The sequence below is a fragment of the Oryctolagus cuniculus genome, chromosome 10 (genome assembly GCF_051225735.1).
Source record: "Oryctolagus cuniculus isolate XC-2025 breed Fujian yellow rabbit chromosome 10, ASM5122573v1, whole genome shotgun sequence".
NCBI classification, from domain to species: domain Eukaryota; kingdom Metazoa; phylum Chordata; class Mammalia; order Lagomorpha; family Leporidae; genus Oryctolagus; species Oryctolagus cuniculus.
The window spans coordinates 74313696-74331627 of NC_142876.1; the positions used below are offsets into that span (position 1 = coordinate 74313696).

General features: G+C 70.0%; 8 non-coding genes across 8 annotated transcripts; all 8 read left to right on the forward strand.

Annotated features, from left to right (window-relative positions):
* The first annotated feature begins 1397 nt into the window (after nucleotides 1-1397).
* Nucleotides 1398-1516, forward strand: LOC149124128 (5S ribosomal RNA). The gene has a single exon (XR_016215344.1). It is a non-coding gene; the product is annotated as a 5S ribosomal RNA (ribosomal RNA).
* A 1840-nt stretch (nucleotides 1517-3356) lies between these two features.
* Nucleotides 3357-3475, forward strand: LOC149124129 (5S ribosomal RNA). The gene has a single exon (XR_016215345.1). It is a non-coding gene; the product is annotated as a 5S ribosomal RNA (ribosomal RNA).
* A 2359-nt stretch (nucleotides 3476-5834) lies between these two features.
* LOC149124130 (5S ribosomal RNA) lies at nucleotides 5835-5953 on the forward strand. The gene has a single exon (XR_016215346.1). It is a non-coding gene; the product is annotated as a 5S ribosomal RNA (ribosomal RNA).
* A 2357-nt stretch (nucleotides 5954-8310) lies between these two features.
* LOC149124131 (5S ribosomal RNA) lies at nucleotides 8311-8429 on the forward strand. The gene has a single exon (XR_016215347.1). It is a non-coding gene; the product is annotated as a 5S ribosomal RNA (ribosomal RNA).
* A 1853-nt stretch (nucleotides 8430-10282) lies between these two features.
* LOC149124132 (5S ribosomal RNA) lies at nucleotides 10283-10401 on the forward strand. The gene has a single exon (XR_016215348.1). It is a non-coding gene; the product is annotated as a 5S ribosomal RNA (ribosomal RNA).
* A 2354-nt stretch (nucleotides 10402-12755) lies between these two features.
* On the forward strand, nucleotides 12756-12874 carry LOC149124133 (5S ribosomal RNA). The gene has a single exon (XR_016215349.1). It is a non-coding gene; the product is annotated as a 5S ribosomal RNA (ribosomal RNA).
* Nucleotides 12875-15188: 2314 nt separating this feature from the next.
* On the forward strand, nucleotides 15189-15307 carry LOC149124134 (5S ribosomal RNA). The gene has a single exon (XR_016215350.1). It is a non-coding gene; the product is annotated as a 5S ribosomal RNA (ribosomal RNA).
* A 2370-nt stretch (nucleotides 15308-17677) lies between these two features.
* LOC149124135 (5S ribosomal RNA) lies at nucleotides 17678-17796 on the forward strand. Its single transcript, XR_016215351.1, has one exon. It is a non-coding gene; the product is annotated as a 5S ribosomal RNA (ribosomal RNA).
* The last annotated feature ends 136 nt before the right edge of the window (nucleotides 17797-17932 follow it).

Sequence of the window (17932 nt, forward strand, 5' to 3'; positions counted from 1 at the left end):
TTATTCTATGCATCTGCTCTCCCACAATATGGCGCTGGGAGAGGAGAAAACAGCTTCTATGCAGCTGCCTCTTGCCAACTTGAGTGATGACCTCCAGGAGCTGATCCTGCTCCTGATTGGAGGAGAGCAGCGTACTTGGCGTGTGGGCAGCCGAGTTGGGATTGGCGGAAGAGGACTATAAAGGAGGAGAGAGACAACATGCACCAGGAACATCTAAGGGGAACACCTGTGCAGCCCCCGAGAGAGCCGGCCGGCCGGCCGGCGGTGTGCCGCTCCCCCGCGGAAGTGGGGAATGTGGCAGGGGGAACCGCCCTTCCACGGAGGTGGAAGGGACGGTAGCCAACCCGGGAAGAACCAGCAGCAAACCCGGGGAGGGCCGAGCAGACGAAAGAACAGCGCAGGGTCCTGTGTCGTTCCTCCATGAAGAGGGGGAGCGACAGTCTCGAACTGGCTGCCGGGCTGGAGGGTGCGGGTCGCGCTGAAGCGCCCCACCCTCCCGTGAGGGAACGGGCGCTGAGGACGGAAATCCCTCTGTGCCACGAAGGGTGTCGGGGTGTGCGACTGTGTGCCCCTTGTGTAGGCGTGTGTGTGTGTGTGTGTGTGTGTGTGTGTGTGTGTGTGAGTGCCCACGCGAGCGTGCGGCGGGGGTGATTCCGTGCGCTGCCGCCCTCCTTCCCGACCTGCTGCCCCACTTGGGCCCCCGTGACCGAGCGGGGACAAGGGTCCCCAGGCCCTCAGCTGTCCTCGCGGCGTGGGAGTGTGTGGAGGCGCGGCGGCCGTGCCGGGGGAGGGCGGGCGACCTGTGCGTCAGCGGTGGGGGGGCTGCTGGCGGCCGGGTAGGAGGGAAGGCCCGGGCCGCGGTGGTGTGGGGCGCCGAACCCCCTGGTGCCGGGACCCGCGAGCCGCGGGGCGCAGCCCTGGGCAGGCGTGGAGGCTGCCGGGCACGGCTGGCGTGTGGCTGGGCGATGGCGGCAGGCAGGGGATCCGGCCTAGAAAGAGAGAGTAGGAGTTCCCTGTGGCCAGCGGCAGCCGGAGGAGGTTGGCTCCCCTTGGCTTGGCGGCAGCGTGCCGACTGGGCGCCCGGTGCTGCAGGTCCTGGGCTGGGCAGGCGGAGGGCTGGAGTTCGGGCACTGGTGCAGGGCTAGGCGGAGGGCGGCTGAGGAGGAGGGGGGGGAGGAGGAGAAGAGAAGAGAAGAGAAAAGAGGGAGGAGGCGGAGGAGAAGCGGCAGCGGGAGCGGGAGCGGGAGTGGGAATGGGAATGGGAATGGGAATGGGAATGGGAGTGAGAGCGGGGAGCGGGCAGGAGGAGGAGGAGGAGGAGGCGGCGGCGGCGGCGGCGGCGGCGGCGGCGGCTGTGCGGGCGCGCACTCAAGGGCGGCCTGGAGGCGGCCTCTGGCGTCTACGGCCATACCACCCTGAACGCGCCCGATCTCGTCTGATCTCGGAAGCTAAGCAGGGTCGGGCCTGGTTAGTACTTGGATGGGAGACCGCCTGGGAATACCGGGTGCTGTAGGCTTTTGCCCCGCGGCACCCTCCCCTTTTGCTCGCCTTTGGCTGGCTGCCTAGCCACGCCCCCATCCGCCAGCCCGCACGCCGGGACCCCTGCGACCCCCAACGCAGCTCCAGCAGGGGGCAGAAGCCCGACCCCTCCACCTGGCAGCCCCAGCCCGCCCGCGCCTCGGGCCTGGGCCTGGGCCTGGGCCTGGGCCTGGGCCTGGGCACGGGCACGGGCACGGGCACGGGCACGGGCACGGGCGGGCCGGCCAGCTGTCCCCGGCTGCCGCAGCCCCACCGCCAACCCCGGGGCCCACCCCGGGACACAGGCCACGCCCCGCGGCATCCAGCGCGCCCCCTCCAACCCCAAACCAGCGACTCACCGCCCGCCAGGGCGCTCCCCTGCCGGCCGCCCCAACCCCGCAGCCCGCCGCACCAGCAGCTCCCGGCACCTGCACTCCCACCGCCCCTCCCGGGCTCCTGTCTCCCAGGGAGCCCAATGACTGTGACCACGACCACGACCACGACCACCGCCCGAAGACGACGCCAGGGCGCGGTTGCCCACCACTCAGGGCCCGGTGCCTCGCGCAGCCCAACCCGCGGGCCCTCTGCGCCACCTGGCCGTGCGGCGGCCACGCGCCACAGCCGCGGAAGCCCTCCAGAGCGCAAAGGAGGGACCCCACACCAAGCCTCGCAGGCAATACAGGCACCCTCTCCCTCTGTCTCTGACTTACACCAACACCTACACGTCTCTCTCTCTTTCTCTCTCTCTCTCTGTCTCTCTCTCCTCTCTCTGTCCCCCTCTCCCCCATCAGCCCTGACTCACACAGCATCCAAACGGGGCACCCTTTTGGCAGGCCAGGCAGAGACCCGCGGCCACAGGCTGCGTGCCCACAGGACCTCCCCGGGACAGAGGGTCCGTGGCAGGCAGGCAGCACACAGCCTGTGGTCTCGAACTGGCTGCCGGGCTGGAGGGTGCGGGTCGCGCTGAAGCGCCCCACCCTCCCGTGAGGGAACGGGCGCTGAGGACGGAAATCCCTCTGTGCCACGAAGGGTGTCGGGGTGTGCGACTGTGTGCCCCTTGTGTAGGCGTGTGTGTGTGTGTGTGTGTGTGTGAGTGCCCACGCGAGCGTGCGGCGGGGGTGATTCCGTACGCTGCCGCCCTCCTTCCCGACCTGCTGCCCCACTTGGGCCCCCGTGACCGAGCGGGGACAAGGGTCCCCAGGCCCTCAGCTGTCCTCGCGGCGTGGGAGTGTGTGGAGGCGCGGCGGCCGTGCCGGGGGAGGGCGGGCGACCTGTGCGTCAGCGGTGGGGGGGCTGCTGGCGGCCGGGTAGGAGGGAAGGCCCGGGCCGCGGTGGTGTGGGGCGCCGAACCCCCTGGTGCCGGGACCCGCGAGCCGCGGGGCGCAGCCCTGGGCAGGCGTGGAGGCTGCCGGGCACGGCTGGCGTGTGGCTGGGCGTTGGCGGCAGGCAGGGGATCCGGCCTAGAAAGAGAGAGTAGGAGTTCCCTGTGGCCAGCGGCAGCCGGAGGAGGTTGGCTCCCCTTGGCTTGGCGGCAGCGTGCCGACTGGGCGCCCGGTGCTGCAGGTCCTGGGCTGGGCAGGCGGAGGGCTGGAGTTCGGGCACTGGTGCAGGGCTAGGCGGAGGGCGGCTGAGGAGGAGGGGGGGGAGGAGGAGAAGAGAAGAGAAGAGAAAAGAGGGAGGAGGCGGAGGAGAAGCGGCAGCGGGAGCGGGAGCGGGAGTGGGAATGGGAATGGGAATGGGAGTGAGAGCGGGGAGCGGGCAGGAAGAGGAGGCGGCGGCGGCGGCGGCGGCGGCTGTGCGGGCGCGCACTCAAGAGGGGCCTGGAGGCGGCCTCTGGCGTCTACGGCCATACCACCCTGAACGCGCCCGATCTCGTCTGATCTCGGAAGCTAAGCAGGGTCGGGCCTGGTTAGTACTTGGATGGGAGACCGCCTGGGAATACCGGGTGCTGTAGGCTTTTGCCCCGCGGCACCCTCCCCTTTTGCTCGCCTTTGGCTGGCTGCCTAGCCACGCCCCCATCCGCCAGCCCGCACGCCGGGACCCCTGCGACCCCCAACGCAGCTCCAGCAGGGGGCAGAAGCCCGACCCCTCCACCTGGCAGCCCCAGCCCGCCCGCGCCTCGGGCCTGGGCCTGGGCCTGGGCCTGGGCCTGGGCCTGGGCACGGGCACGGGCACGGGCACGGGCACGGGCACGGGCGGGCCGGCCAGCTGTCCCCGGCTGCCGCAGCCCCACCGCCAACCCCGGGGCCCACCCCGGGACACAGGCCACGCCCCGCGCCATCCAGCGCGCCCCCTCCAACCCCAAACCAGCGACTCACCGCCCGCCAGGGCGCTCCCCTGCCGGCCGCCCCAACCCCGCAGCCCGCCGCACCAGCAGCTCCCGGCACCTGCACTCCCACCGCCCCTCCCGGGCTCCTGTCTCCCAGGGAGCCCAATGACTGTGACCACGACCACGACCACGACCACCGCCCGAAGACGACGCCAGGGCGCGGTTGCCCACCACTCAGGGCCCGGTGCCTCGCGCAGCCCAACCCGCGGGCCCTCTGCGCCACCTGGCCGTGCGGCGGCCACGCGCCACAGCCGCGGAAGCCCTCCAGAGCGCAAAGGAGGGACCCCACACCAAGCCTCGCAGGCAATACAGGCACCCTCTCCCTCTGTCTCTGACTTACACCAACACCTACACGTCTCTCTCTCTTTCTCTCTCTCTCTCTGTCTCTCTCTCCTCTCTCTGTCCCCCTCTCCCCCATCAGCCCTGACTCACACAGCATCCAAACGGGGCACCCTTTTGGCAGGCCAGGCAGAGACCCGCGGCCACAGGCTGCGTGCCCACAGGACCTCCCCGGGACAGAGGGTCCGTGGCAGGCAGGCAGCACACAGCCTGTGGTCTCTGTGGGGAGCAACTCGGATTGGACTGAGTTACTGGAATTAAGACTTATTCTATGCATCTGCTCTCCCACAATATGGCGCTGGGAGAGGAGAAAACAGCTTCTATGCAGCTGCCTCTTGCCAACTTGAGTGATGACCTCCAGGAGCTGATCCTGCTCCTGATTGGAGGAGAGCAGCGTACTTGGCGTGTGGGCAGCCGAGTTGGGATTGGCGGAAGAGGACTATAAAGGAGGAGAGAGACAACATGCACCAGGAACATCTAAGGGGAACACCTGTGCAGCCCCCGAGAGAGCCGGCCGGCCGGCCGGCGGTGTGCCGCTCCCCCGCGGAAGTGGGGAATGTGGCAGGGGGAACCGCCCTTCCACGGAGGTGGAAGGGACGGTAGCCAACCCGGGAAGAACCAGCAGCAAACCCGGGGAGGGCCGAGCAGACGAAAGAACAGCGCAGGGTCCTGTGTCGTTCCTCCATGAAGAGGGGGAGCGACAGTCTCGAACTGGCTGCCGGGCTGGAGGGTGCGGGTCGCGCTGAAGCGCCCCACCCTCCCGTGAGGGAACGGGCGCTGAGGACGGAAATCCCTCTGTGCCACGAAGGGTGTCGGGGTGTGCGACTGTGTGCCCCTTGTGTAGGCGTGTGTGTGTGTGTGTGTGTGTGTGTGTGAGTGCCCACGCGAGCGTGCGGCGGGGGTGATTCCGTGCGCTGCCGCCCTCCTTCCCGACCTGCTGCCCCACTTGGGCCCCCGTGACCGAGCGGGGACAAGGGTCCCCAGGCCCTCAGCTGTCCTCGCGGCGTGGGAGTGTGTGGAGGCGCGGCGGCCGTGCCGGGGGAGGGCGGGCGACCTGTGCGTCAGCGGTGGGGGGGCTGCTGGCGGCCGGGTAGGAGGGAAGGCCCGGGCCGCGGTGGTGTGGGGCGCCGAACCCCCTGGTGCCGGGACCCGCGAGCCGCGGGGCGCAGCCCTGGGCAGGCGTGGAGGCTGCCGGGCACGGCTGGCGTGTGGCTGGGCGATGGCGGCAGGCAGGGGATCCGGCCTAGAAAGAGAGAGTAGGAGTTCCCTGTGGCCAGCGGCAGCCGGAGGAGGTTGGCTCCCCTTGGCTTGGCGGCAGCGTGCCGACTGGGCGCCCGGTGCTGCAGGTCCTGGGCTGGGCAGGCGGAGGGCTGGAGTTCGGGCACTGGTGCAGGGCTAGGCGGAGGGCGGCTGAGGAGGAGGGGGGGGAGGAGGAGAAGAGAAGAGAAGAGAAAAGAGGGAGGAGGCGGAGGAGAAGCGGCAGCGGGAGCGGGAGCGGGAGCGGGAGCGGGAGCGGGAGTGGGAATGGGAATGGGAATGGGAGTGAGAGCGGGGAGCGGGCAGGAGGAGGAGGAGGAGGAGGCGGCGGCGGCGGCGGCGGCGGCTGTGCGGGCGCGCACTCAAGAGGGGCCTGGAGGCGGCCTCTGGCGTCTACGGCCATACCACCCTGAACGCGCCCGATCTCGTCTGATCTCGGAAGCTAAGCAGGGTCGGGCCTGGTTAGTACTTGGATGGGAGACCGCCTGGGAATACCGGGTGCTGTAGGCTTTTGCCCCGCGGCACCCTCCCCTTTTGCTCGCCTTTGGCTGGCTGCCTAGCCACGCCCCCATCCGCCAGCCCGCACGCCGGGACCCCTGCGACCCCCAACGCAGCTCCAGCAGGGGGCAGAAGCCCGACCCCTCCACCTGGCAGCCCCAGCCCGCCCGCGCCTCGGGCCTGGGCCTGGGCCTGGGCCTGGGCCTGGGCCTGGGCACGGGCACGGGCACGGGCACGGGCACGGGCACGGGCGGGCCGGCCAGCTGTCCCCGGCTGCCGCAGCCCCACCGCCAACCCCGGGGCCCACCCCGGGACACAGGCCACGCCCCGCGCCATCCAGCGCGCCCCCTCCAACCCCAAACCAGCGACTCACCGCCCGCCAGGGCGCTCCCCTGCCGGCCGCCCCAACCCCGCAGCCCGCCGCACCAGCAGCTCCCGGCACCTGCACTCCCACCGCCCCTCCCGGGCTCCTGTCTCCCAGGGAGCCCAATGACTGTGACCACGACCACGACCACGACCACCGCCCGAAGACGACGCCAGGGCGCGGTTGCCCACCACTCAGGGCCCGGTGCCTCGCGCAGCCCAACCCGCGGGCCCTCTGCGCCACCTGGCCGTGCGGCGGCCACGCGCCACAGCCGCGGAAGCCCTCCAGAGCGCAAAGGAGGGACCCCACACCAAGCCTCGCAGGCAATACAGGCACCCTCTCCCTCTGTCTCTGACTTACACCAACACCTACACGTCTCTCTCTCTTTCTCTCTCTCTCTCTGTCTCTCTCTCCTCTCTCTGTCCCCCTCTCCCCCATCAGCCCTGACTCACACAGCATCCAAACGGGGCACCCTTTTGGCAGGCCAGGCAGAGACCCGCGGCCACAGGCTGCGTGCCCACAGGACCTCCCCGGGACAGAGGGTCCGTGGCAGGCAGGCAGCACACAGCCTGTGGTCTCTGTGGGGAGCAACTCGGATTGGACTGAGTTACTGGAATTAAGACTTATTCTATGCATCTGCTCTCCCACAATATGGCGCTGGGAGAGGAGAAAACAGCTTCTATGCAGCTGCCTCTTGCCAACTTGAGTGATGACCTCCAGGAGCTGATCCTGCTCCTGATTGGAGGAGAGCAGCGTACTTGGCGTGTGGGCAGCCGAGTTGGGATTGGCGGAAGAGGACTATAAAGGAGGAGAGAGACAACATGCACCAGGAACATCTAAGGGGAACACCTGTGCAGCCCCCGAGAGAGCCGGCCGGCCGGCCGGCGGTGTGCCGCTCCCCCGCGGAAGTGGGGAATGTGGCAGGGGGAACCGCCCTTCCACGGAGGTGGAAGGGACGGTAGCCAACCCGGGAAGAACCAGCAGCAAACCCGGGGAGGGCCGAGCAGACGAAAGAACAGCGCAGGGTCCTGTGTCGTTCCTCCATGAAGAGGGGGAGCGACAGTCTCGAACTGGCTGCCGGGCTGGAGGGTGCGGGTCGCGCTGAAGCGCCCCACCCTCCCGTGAGGGAACGGGCGCTGAGGACGGAAATCCCTCTGTGCCACGAAGGGTGTCGGGGTGTGCGACTGTGTGCCCCTTGTGTAGGCGTGTGTGTGTGTGTGTGTGTGTGTGTGTGTGTGAGTGCCCACGCGAGCGTGCGGCGGGGGTGATTCCGTGCGCTGCCGCCCTCCTTCCCGACCTGCTGCCCCACTTGGGCCCCCGTGACCGAGCGGGGACAAGGGTCCCCAGGCCCTCAGCTGTCCTCGCGGCGTGGGAGTGTGTGGAGGCGCGGCGGCCGTGCCGGGGGAGGGCGGGCGACCTGTGCGTCAGCGGTGGGGGGGCTGCTGGCGGCCGGGTAGGAGGGAAGGCCCGGGCCGCGGTGGTGTGGGGCGCCGAACCCCCTGGTGCCGGGACCCGCGAGCCGCGGGGCGCAGCCCTGGGCAGGCGTGGAGGCTGCCGGGCACGGCTGGCGTGTGGCTGGGCGATGGCGGCAGGCAGGGGATCCGGCCTAGAAAGAGAGAGTAGGAGTTCCCTGTGGCCAGCGGCAGCCGGAGGAGGTTGGCTCCCCTTGGCTTGGCGGCAGCGTGCCGACTGGGCGCCCGGTGCTGCAGGTCCTGGGCTGGGCAGGCGGAGGGCTGGAGTTCGGGCACTGGTGCAGGGCTAGGCGGAGGGCGGCTGAGGAGGAGGGGGGGGAGGAGGAGAAGAGAAGACAAGAGAAAAGAGGGAGGAGGCGGAGGAGAAGCGGCAGCGGGAGCGGGAGCGGGAGCGGGAGCGGGAGCGGGAATGGGAATGGGAATGGGAGTGAGAGCGGGGAGCGGGCAGGAGGAGGAGGAGGAGGAGGCGGCGGCGGCGGCGGCGGCGGCTGTGCGGGCGCGCACTCAAGAGGGGCCTGGAGGCGGCCTCTGGCGTCTACGGCCATACCACCCTGAACGCGCCCGATCTCGTCTGATCTCGGAAGCTAAGCAGGGTCGGGCCTGGTTAGTACTTGGATGGGAGACCGCCTGGGAATACCGGGTGCTGTAGGCTTTTGCCCCGCGGCACCCTCCCCTTTTGCTCGCCTTTGGCTGGCTGCCTAGCCACGCCCCCATCCGCCAGCCCGCACGCCGGGACCCCTGCGACCCCCAACGCAGCTCCAGCAGGGGGCAGAAGCCCGACCCCTCCACCTGGCAGCCCCAGCCCGCCCGCGCCTCGGGCCTGGGCCTGGGCCTGGGCCTGGGCCTGGGCCTGGGCACGGGCACGGGCACGGGCACGGGCACGGGCGGGCCGGCCAGCTGTCCCCGGCTGCCGCAGCCCCACCGCCAACCCCGGGGCCCACCCCGGGACACAGGCCACGCCCCGCGCCATCCAGCGCGCCCCCTCCAACCCCAAACCAGCGACTCACCGCCCGCCAGGGCGCTCCCCTGCCGGCCGCCCCAACCCCGCAGCCCGCCGCACCAGCAGCTCCCGGCACCTGCACTCCCACCGCCCCTCCCGGGCTCCTGTCTCCCAGGGAGCCCAATGACTGTGACCACGACCACGACCACGACCACCGCCCGAAGACGACGCCAGGGCGCGGTTGCCCACCACTCAGGGCCCGGTGCCTCGCGCAGCCCAACCCGCGGGCCCTCTGCGCCACCTGGCCGTGCGGCGGCCACGCGCCACAGCCGCGGAAGCCCTCCAGAGCGCAAAGGAGGGACCCCACACCAAGCCTCGCAGGCAATACAGGCACCCTCTCCCTCTGTCTCTGACTTACACCAACACCTACACGTCTCTCTCTCTTTCTCTCTCTCTCTCTGTCTCTCTCTCCTCTCTCTGTCCCCCTCTCCCCCATCAGCCCTGACTCACACAGCATCCAAACGGGGCACCCTTTTGGCAGGCCAGGCAGAGACCCGCGGCCACAGGCTGCGTGCCCACAGGACCTCCCCGGGACAGAGGGTCCGTGGCAGGCAGGCAGCACACAGCCTGTGGTCTCGAACTGGCTGCCGGGCTGGAGGGTGCGGGTCGCGCTGAAGCGCCCCACCCTCCCGTGAGGGAACGGGCGCTGAGGACGGAAATCCCTCTGTGCCACGAAGGGTGTCGGGGTGTGCGACTGTGTGCCCCTTGTGTAGGCGTGTGTGTGTGTGTGTGTGTGTGTGAGTGCCCACGCGAGCGTGCGGCGGGGGTGATTCCGTACGCTGCCGCCCTCCTTCCCGACCTGCTGCCCCACTTGGGCCCCCGTGACCGAGCGGGGACAAGGGTCCCCAGGCCCTCAGCTGTCCTCGCGGCGTGGGAGTGTGTGGAGGCGCGGCGGCCGTGCCGGGGGAGGGCGGGCGACCTGTGCGTCAGCGGTGGGGGGGCTGCTGGCGGCCGGGTAGGAGGGAAGGCCCGGGCCGCGGTGGTGTGGGGCGCCGAACCCCCTGGTGCCGGGACCCGCGAGCCGCGGGGCGCAGCCCTGGGCAGGCGTGGAGGCTGCCGGGCACGGCTGGCGTGTGGCTGGGCGATGGCGGCAGGCAGGGGATCCGGCCTAGAAAGAGAGAGTAGGAGTTCCCTGTGGCCAGCGGCAGCCGGAGGAGGTTGGCTCCCCTTGGCTTGGCGGCAGCGTGCCGACTGGGCGCCCGGTGCTGCAAGTCCTGGGCTGGGCAGGCAGAGGGCTGGAGTTCGGGCACTGGTGCAGGGCTAGGCGGAGGGCGGCTGAGGAGGAGGGGGGGGGAGGAGGAGAAGAGAAGAGAAGAGAAAAGAGGGAGGAGGCGGAGGAGAAGCGGCAGCGGGAGCGGGAGCGGGAGTGGGAATGGGAATGGGAATGGGAGTGAGAGCGGGGAGCGGGCAGGAAGAGGAGGCGGCGGCGGCGGCGGCGGCGGCGGCGGCGGCGGCGGCGGCTGTGCGGGCGCGCACTCAAGAGGGGCCTGGAGGCGGCCTCTGGCGTCTACGGCCATACCACCCTGAACGCGCCCGATCTCGTCTGATCTCGGAAGCTAAGCAGGGTCGGGCCTGGTTAGTACTTGGATGGGAGACCGCCTGGGAATACCGGGTGCTGTAGGCTTTTGCCCCGCGGCACCCTCCCCTTTTGCTCGCCTTTGGCTGGCTGCCTAGCCACGCCCCCATCCGCCAGCCCGCACGCCGGGACCCCTGCGACCCCCAACGCAGCTCCAGCAGGGGGCAGAAGCCCGACCCCTCCACCTGGCAGCCCCAGCCCGCCCGCGCCTCGGGCCTGGGCCTGGGCCTGGGCCTGGGCCTGGGCCTGGGCACGGGCACGGGCACGGGCACGGGCACGGGCGGGCCGGCCAGCTGTCCCCGGCTGCCGCAGCCCCACCGCCAACCCCGGGGCCCACCCCGGGACACAGGCCACGCCCCGCGCCATCCAGCGCGCCCCCTCCAACCCCAAACCAGCGACTCACCGCCCGCCAGGGCGCTCCCCTGCCGGCCGCCCCAACCCCGCAGCCCGCCGCACCAGCAGCTCCCGGCACCTGCACTCCCACCGCCCCTCCCGGGCTCCTGTCTCCCAGGGAGCCCAATGACTGTGACCACGACCACGACCACGACCACCGCCCGAAGACGACGCCAGGGCGCGGTTGCCCACCACTCAGGGCCCGGTGCCTCGCGCAGCCCAACCCGCGGGCCCTCTGCGCCACCTGGCCGTGCGGCGGCCACGCGCCACAGCCGCGGAAGCCCTCCAGAGCGCAAAGGAGGGACCCCACACCAAGCCTCGCAGGCAATACAGGCACCCTCTCCCTCTGTCTCTGACTTACACCAACACCTACACGTCTCTCTCTCTTTCTCTCTCTCTCTCTGTCTCTCTCTCCTCTCTCTGTCCCCCTCTCCCCCATCAGCCCTGACTCACACAGCATCCAAACGGGGCACCCTTTTGGCAGGCCAGGCAGAGACCCGCGGCCACAGGCTGCGTGCCCACAGGACCTCCCCGGGACAGAGGGTCCGTGGCAGGCAGGCAGCACACAGCCTGTGGTCTCTGTGGGGAGCAACTCGGATTGGACTGAGTTACTGGAATTAAGACTTATTCTATGCATCTGCTCTCCCACAATATGGCGCTGGGAGAGGAGAAAACAGCTTCTATGCAGCTGCCTCTTGCCAACTTGAGTGATGACCTCCAGGAGCTGATCCTGCTCCTGATTGGAGGAGAGCAGCGTACTTGGCGTGTGGGCAGCCGAGTTGGGATTGGCGGAAGAGGACTATAAAGGAGGAGAGAGACAACATGCACCAGGAACATCTAAGGGGAACACCTGTGCAGCCCCCGAGAGAGCCGGCCGGCCGGCCGGCGGTGTGCCGCTCCCCCGCGGAAGTGGGGAATGTGGCAGGGGGAACCGCCCTTCCACGGAGGTGGAAGGGACGGTAGCCAACCCGGGAAGAACCAGCAGCAAACCCGGGGAGGGCCGAGCAGACGAAAGAACAGCGCAGGGTCCTGTGTCGTTCCTCCATGAAGAGGGGGAGCGACAGTCTCGAACTGGCTGCCGGGCTGGAGGGTGCGGGTCGCGCTGAAGCGCCCCACCCTCCCGTGAGGGAACGGGCGCTGAGGACGGAAATCCCTCTGTGCCACGAAGGGTGTCGGGGTGTGCGACTGTGTGCCCCTTGTGTAGGCGTGTGTGTGTGTGTGTGTGTGTGTGTGTGTGTGAGTGCCCACGCGAGCGTGCGGCGGGGGTGATTCCGTGCGCTGCCGCCCTCCTTCCCGACCTGCTGCCCCACTTGGGCCCCCGTGACCGAGCGGGGACAAGGGTCCCCAGGCCCTCAGCTGTCCTCGCGGCGTGGGAGTGTGTGGAGGCGCGGCGGCCGTGCCGGGGGAGGGCGGGCGACCTGTGCGTCAGCGGTGGGGGGGCTGCTGGCGGCCGGGTAGGAGGGAAGGCCCGGGCCGCGGTGGTGTGGGGCGCCGAACCCCCTGGTGCCGGGACCCGCGAGCCGCGGGGCGCAGCCCTGGGCAGGCGTGGAGGCTGCCGGGCACGGCTGGCGTGTGGCTGGGCGATGGCGGCAGGCAGGGGATCCGGCCTAGAAAGAGAGAGTAGGAGTTCCCTGTGGCCAGCGGCAGCCGGAGGAGGTTGGCTCCCCTTGGCTTGGCGGCAGCGTGCCGACTGGGCGCCCGGTGCTGCAGGTCCTGGGCTGGGCAGGCGGAGGGCTGGAGTTCGGGCACTGGTGCAGGGCTAGGCGGAGGGCGGCTGAGGAGGAGGGGGGGGAGGAGGAGAAGAGAAGAGAAGAGAAAAGAGGGAGGAGGCGGAGGAGAAGCGGCAGCGGGAGCGGGAGCGGGAGTGGGAATGGGAATGGGAATGGGAATGGGAGTGAGAGCGGGGAGCGGGCAGGAGGAGGAGGAGGAGGAGGCGGCGGCGGCGGAGGCGGCGGCGGCGGCGGCTGTGCGGGAGCGCACTCAAGGGGGGCCTGGAGGCGGCCTCTGGCGTCTACGGCCATACCACCCTGAACGCGCCCGATCTCGTCTGATCTCGGAAGCTAAGCAGGGTCGGGCCTGGTTAGTACTTGGATGGGAGACCGCCTGGGAATACCGGGTGCTGTAGGCTTTTGCCCCGCGGCACCCTCCCCTTTTGCTCGCCTTTGGCTGGCTGCCTAGCCACGCCCCCATCCGCCAGCCCGCACGCCGGGACCCCTGCGACCCCCAACGCAGCTCCAGCAGGGGGCAGAAGCCCGACCCCTCCACCTGGCAGCCCCAGCCCGCCCGCGCCTCGGGCCTGGGCCTGGGCACGGGCACGGGCACGGGCACGGGCACGGGCGGGCCGGCCAGCTGTCCCCGGCTGCCGCAGCCCCACCGCCAACCCCGGGGCCCACCCCGGGACACAGGCCACGCCCCGCGCCATCCAGCGCGCCCCCTCCAACCCCAAACCAGCGACTCACCGCCCGCCAGGGCGCTCCCCTGCCGGCCGCCCCAACCCCGCAGCCCGCCGCACCAGCAGCTCCCGGCACCTGCACTCCCACCGCCCCTCCCGGGCTCCTGTCTCCCAGGGAGCCCAATGACTGTGACCACGACCACCGCCCGAAGACGACGCCAGGGCGCGGTTGCCCACCACTCAGGGCCCGGTGCCTCGCGCAGCCCAACCCGCGGGCCCTCTGCGCCACCTGGCCGTGCGGCGGCCACGCGCCACAGCCGCGGAAGCCCTCCAGAGCGCAAAGGAGGGACCCCACACCAAGCCTCGCAGGCAATACAGGCACCCTCTCCCTCTGTCTCTGACTTACACCAACACCTACACGTCTCTCTCTCTTTCTCTCTCTCTCTCTGTCTCTCTCTCCTCTCTCTGTCCCCCTCTCCCCCATCAGCCCTGACTCACACAGCATCCAAACGGGGCACCCTTTTGGCAGGCCAGGCAGAGACCCGCGGCCACAGGCTGCGTGCCCACAGGACCTCCCCGGGACAGAGGGTCCGTGGCAGGCAGGCAGCACACAGCCTGTGGTCTCTGTGGGGAGCAACTCGGATTGGACTGAGTTACTGGAATTAAGACTTATTCTATGCATCTGCTCTCCCACAATATGGCGCTGGGAGAGGAGAAAACAGCTTCTATGCAGCTGCCTCTTGCCAACTTGAGTGATGACCTCCAGGAGCTGATCCTGCTCCTGATTGGAGGAGAGCAGCGTACTTGGCGTGTGGGCAGCCGAGTTGGGATTGGCGGAAGAGGACTATAAAGGAGGAGAGAGACAACATGCACCAGGAACATCTAAGGGGAACACCTGTGCAGCCCCCGAGAGAGCCGGCCGGCCGGCCGGCGGTGTGCCGCTCCCCCGCGGAAGTGGGGAATGTGGCAGGGGGAACCGCCCTTCCACGGAGGTGGAAGGGACGGTAGCCAACCCGGGAAGAACCAGCAGCAAACCCGGGGAGGGCCGAGCAGACGAAAGAACAGCGCAGGGTCCTGTGTCGTTCCTCCATGAAGAGGGGGAGCGACAGTCTCGAACTGGCTGCCGGGCTGGAGGGTGCGGGTCGCGCTGAAGCGCCCCACCCTCCCGTGAGGGAACGGGCGCTGAGGACGGAAATCCCTCTGTGCCACGAAGGGTGTCGGGGTGTGCGACTGTGTGCCCCTTGTGTAGGCGTGTGTGTGTGTGTGTGTGTGTGTGTGTGAGTGCCCACGCGAGCGTGCGGCGGGGGTGATTCCGTGCGCTGCCGCCCTCCTTCCCGACCTGCTGCCCCACTTGGGCCCCCGTGACCGAGCGGGGACAAGGGTCCCCAGGCCCTCAGCTGTCCTCGCGGCGTGGGAGTGTGTGGAGGCGCGGCGGCCGTGCCGGGGGAGGGCGGGCGACCTGTGCGTCAGCGGTGGGGGGGCTGCTGGCGGCCGGGTAGGAGGGAAGGCCCGGGCCGCGGTGGTGTGGGGCGCCGAACCCCCTGGTGCCGGGACCCGCGAGCCGCGGGGCGCAGCCCTGGGCAGGCGTGGAGGCTGCCGGGCACGGCTGGCGTGTGGCTGGGCGATGGCGGCAGGCAGGGGATCCGGCCTAGAAAGAGAGAGTAGGAGTTCCCTGTGGCCAGCGGCAGCCGGAGGAGGTTGGCTCCCCTTGGCTTGGCGGCAGCGTGCCGACTGGGCGCCCGGTGCTGCAGGTCCTGGGCTGGGCAGGCGGAGGGCTGGAGTTCGGGCACTGGTGCAGGGCTAGGCGGAGGGCGGCTGAGGAGGAGGGGGGGGAGGAGGAGAAGAGAAGAGAAGAGAAAAGAGGGAGGAGGCGGAGGAGAAGCGGCAGCGGGAGCGGGAGCGGGAGCGGGAGCGGGAATGGGAATGGGAATGGGAATGGGAATGGGAATGGGAGTGAGAGCGGGGAGCGGGCAGGAGGAGGAGGAGGAGGCGGCGGCGGCGGCGGCTGTGCGGGCGCGCACTCAAGAGGGGCCTGGAGGCGGCCTCTGGCGTCTACGGCCATACCACCCTGAACGCGCCCGATCTCGTCTGATCTCGGAAGCTAAGCAGGGTCGGGCCTGGTTAGTACTTGGATGGGAGACCGCCTGGGAATACCGGGTGCTGTAGGCTTTTGCCCCGCGGCACCCTCCCCTTTTGCTCGCCTTTGGCTGGCTGCCTAGCCACGCCCCCATCCGCCAGCCCGCACGCCGGGACCCCTGCGACCCCCAACGCAGCTCCAGCAGGGGGCAGAAGCCCGACCCCTCCACCTGGCAGCCCCAGCCCGCCCGCGCCTCGGGCCTGGGCCTGGGCCTGGGCCTGGGCCTGGGCACGGGCACGGGCACGGGCACGGGCACGGGCACGGGCGGGCCGGCCAGCTGTCCCCGGCTGCCGCAGCCCCACCGCCAACCCCGGGGCCCACCCCGGGACACAGGCCACGCCCCGTGCCATCCAGCGCGCCCCCTCCAACCCCAAACCAGCGACTCACCGCCCGCCAGGGCGCTCCCCTGCCGGCCGCCCCAACCCCGCAGCCCGCCGCACCAGCAGCTCCCGGCACCTGCACTCCCACCGCCCCTCCCGGGCTCCTGTCTCCCAGGGAGCCCAATGACTGTGACCACGACCACGACCACGACCACCGCCCGAAGACGACGCCAGGGCGCGGTTGCCCACCACTCAGGGCCCGGTGCCTCGCGCAGCCCAACCCGCGGGCCCTCTGCGCCACCTGGCCGTGCGGCGGCCACGCGCCACAGCCGCGGAAGCCCTCCAGAGCGCAAAGGAGGGACCCCACACCAAGCCTCGCAGGCAATACAGGCACCCTCTCCCTCTGTCTCTGACTTACACCAACACCTACACGTCTCTCTCTCTTTCTCTCTCTCTCTCTGTCTCTCTCTCCTCTCTCTGTCCCCCTCTCCCCCATCAGCCCTGACTCACACAGCATCCAAACGGGGCACCCTTTTGGCAGGCCAGGCAGAGACCCGCGGCCACAGGCTGCGTGCCCACAGGACCTCCCCGGGACAGAGGGTCCGTGGCAGGCAGGCAGCACACAGCCTGTGGTCTCTGTGGGGAGCAACTCGGATTGGACTGAGTTACTGGAATTAAGACTTATTCTATGCATCTGCTCTCCCACAATATGGCGCTGGGAGAGGAGAAAACAGCTTCTATGCAGCTGCCTCTTGCCAACTTGAGTGATGACCTCCAGGAGCTGATCCTGCTCCTGATTGGAGGAGAGCAGCGTACTTGGCGTGTGGGCAGCCGAGTTGGGATTGGCGGAAGAGGACTATAAAGGAGGAGAGAGACAACATGCACCAGGAACATCTAAGGGGAACACCTGTGCAGCCCCCGAGAGAGCCGGCCGGCCGGCCGGCGGTGTGCCGCTCCCCCGCGGAAGTGGGGAATGTGGCAGGGGGAACCGCCCTTCCACGGAGGTGGAAGGGACGGTAGCCAACCCGGGAAGAACCAGCAGCAAACCCGGGGAGGGCCGAGCAGACGAAAGAACAGCGCAGGGTCCTGTGTCGTTCCTCCATGAAGAGGGGGAGCGACAGTCTCGAACTGGCTGCCGGGCTGGAGGGTGCGGGTCGCGCTGAAGCGCCCCACCCTCCCGTGAGGGAACGGGCGCTGAGGACGGAAATCCCTCTGTGCCACGAAGGGTGTCGGGGTGTGCGACTGTGTGCCCCTTGTGTAGGCGTGTGTGTGTGTGTGTGTGTGTGTGTGAGTGCCCACGCGAGCGTGCGGCGGGGGTGATTCCGTGCGCTGCCGCCCTCCTTCCCGACCTGCTGCCCCACTTGGGCCCCCGTGACCGAGCGGGGACAAGGGTCCCCAGGCCCTCAGCTGTCCTCGCGGCGTGGGAGTGTGTGGAGGCGCGGCGGCCGTGCCGGGGGAGGGCGGGCGACCTGTGCGTCAGCGGTGGGGGGGCTGCTGGCGGCCGGGTAGGAGGGAAGGCCCGGGCCGCGGTGGTGTGGGGCGCCGAACCCCCTGGTGCCGGGACCCGCGAGCCGCGGGGCGCAGCCCTGGGCAGGCGTGGAGGCTGCCGGGCACGGCTGGCGTGTGGCTGGGCGATGGCGGCAGGCAGGGGATCCGGCCTAGAAAGAGAGAGTAGGAGTTCCCTGTGGCCAGCGGCAGCCGGAGGAGGTTGGCTCCCCTTGGCTTGGCGGCAGCGTGCCGACTGGGCGCCCGGTGCTGCAGGTCCTGGGCTGGGCAGGCGGAGGGCTGGAGTTCGGGCACTGGTGCAGGGCTAGGCGGAGGGCGGCTGAGGAGGAGGGGGGGGAGGAGGAGAAGAGAAGAGAAGAGAAAAGAGGGAGGAGGCGGAGGAGAAGCGGCAGCGGGAGCGGGAGCGGGAGCGGGAATGGGAATGGGAATGGGAATGGGAATGGGAATGGGAGTGAGAGCGGGGAGCGGGGAGCGGGCAGGAGGAGGAGGAGGAGGAGGAGGAGGAGGCGGCGGCGGCGGCGGCGGCGGCGGCTGTGCGGGCGCGCACTCAAGAGGGGCCTGGAGGCGGCCTCTGGCGTCTACGGCCATACCACCCTGAACGCGCCCGATCTCGTCTGATCTCGGAAGCTAAGCAGGGTCGGGCCTGGTTAGTACTTGGATGGGAGACCGCCTGGGAATACCGGGTGCTGTAGGCTTTTGCCCCGCGGCACCCTCCCCTTTTGCTCGCCTTTGGCTGGCTGCCTAGCCACGCCCCCATCCGCCAGCCCGCACGCCGGGACCCCTGCGACCCCCAACGCAGCTCCAGCAGGGGGCAGAAGCCCGACCCCTCCA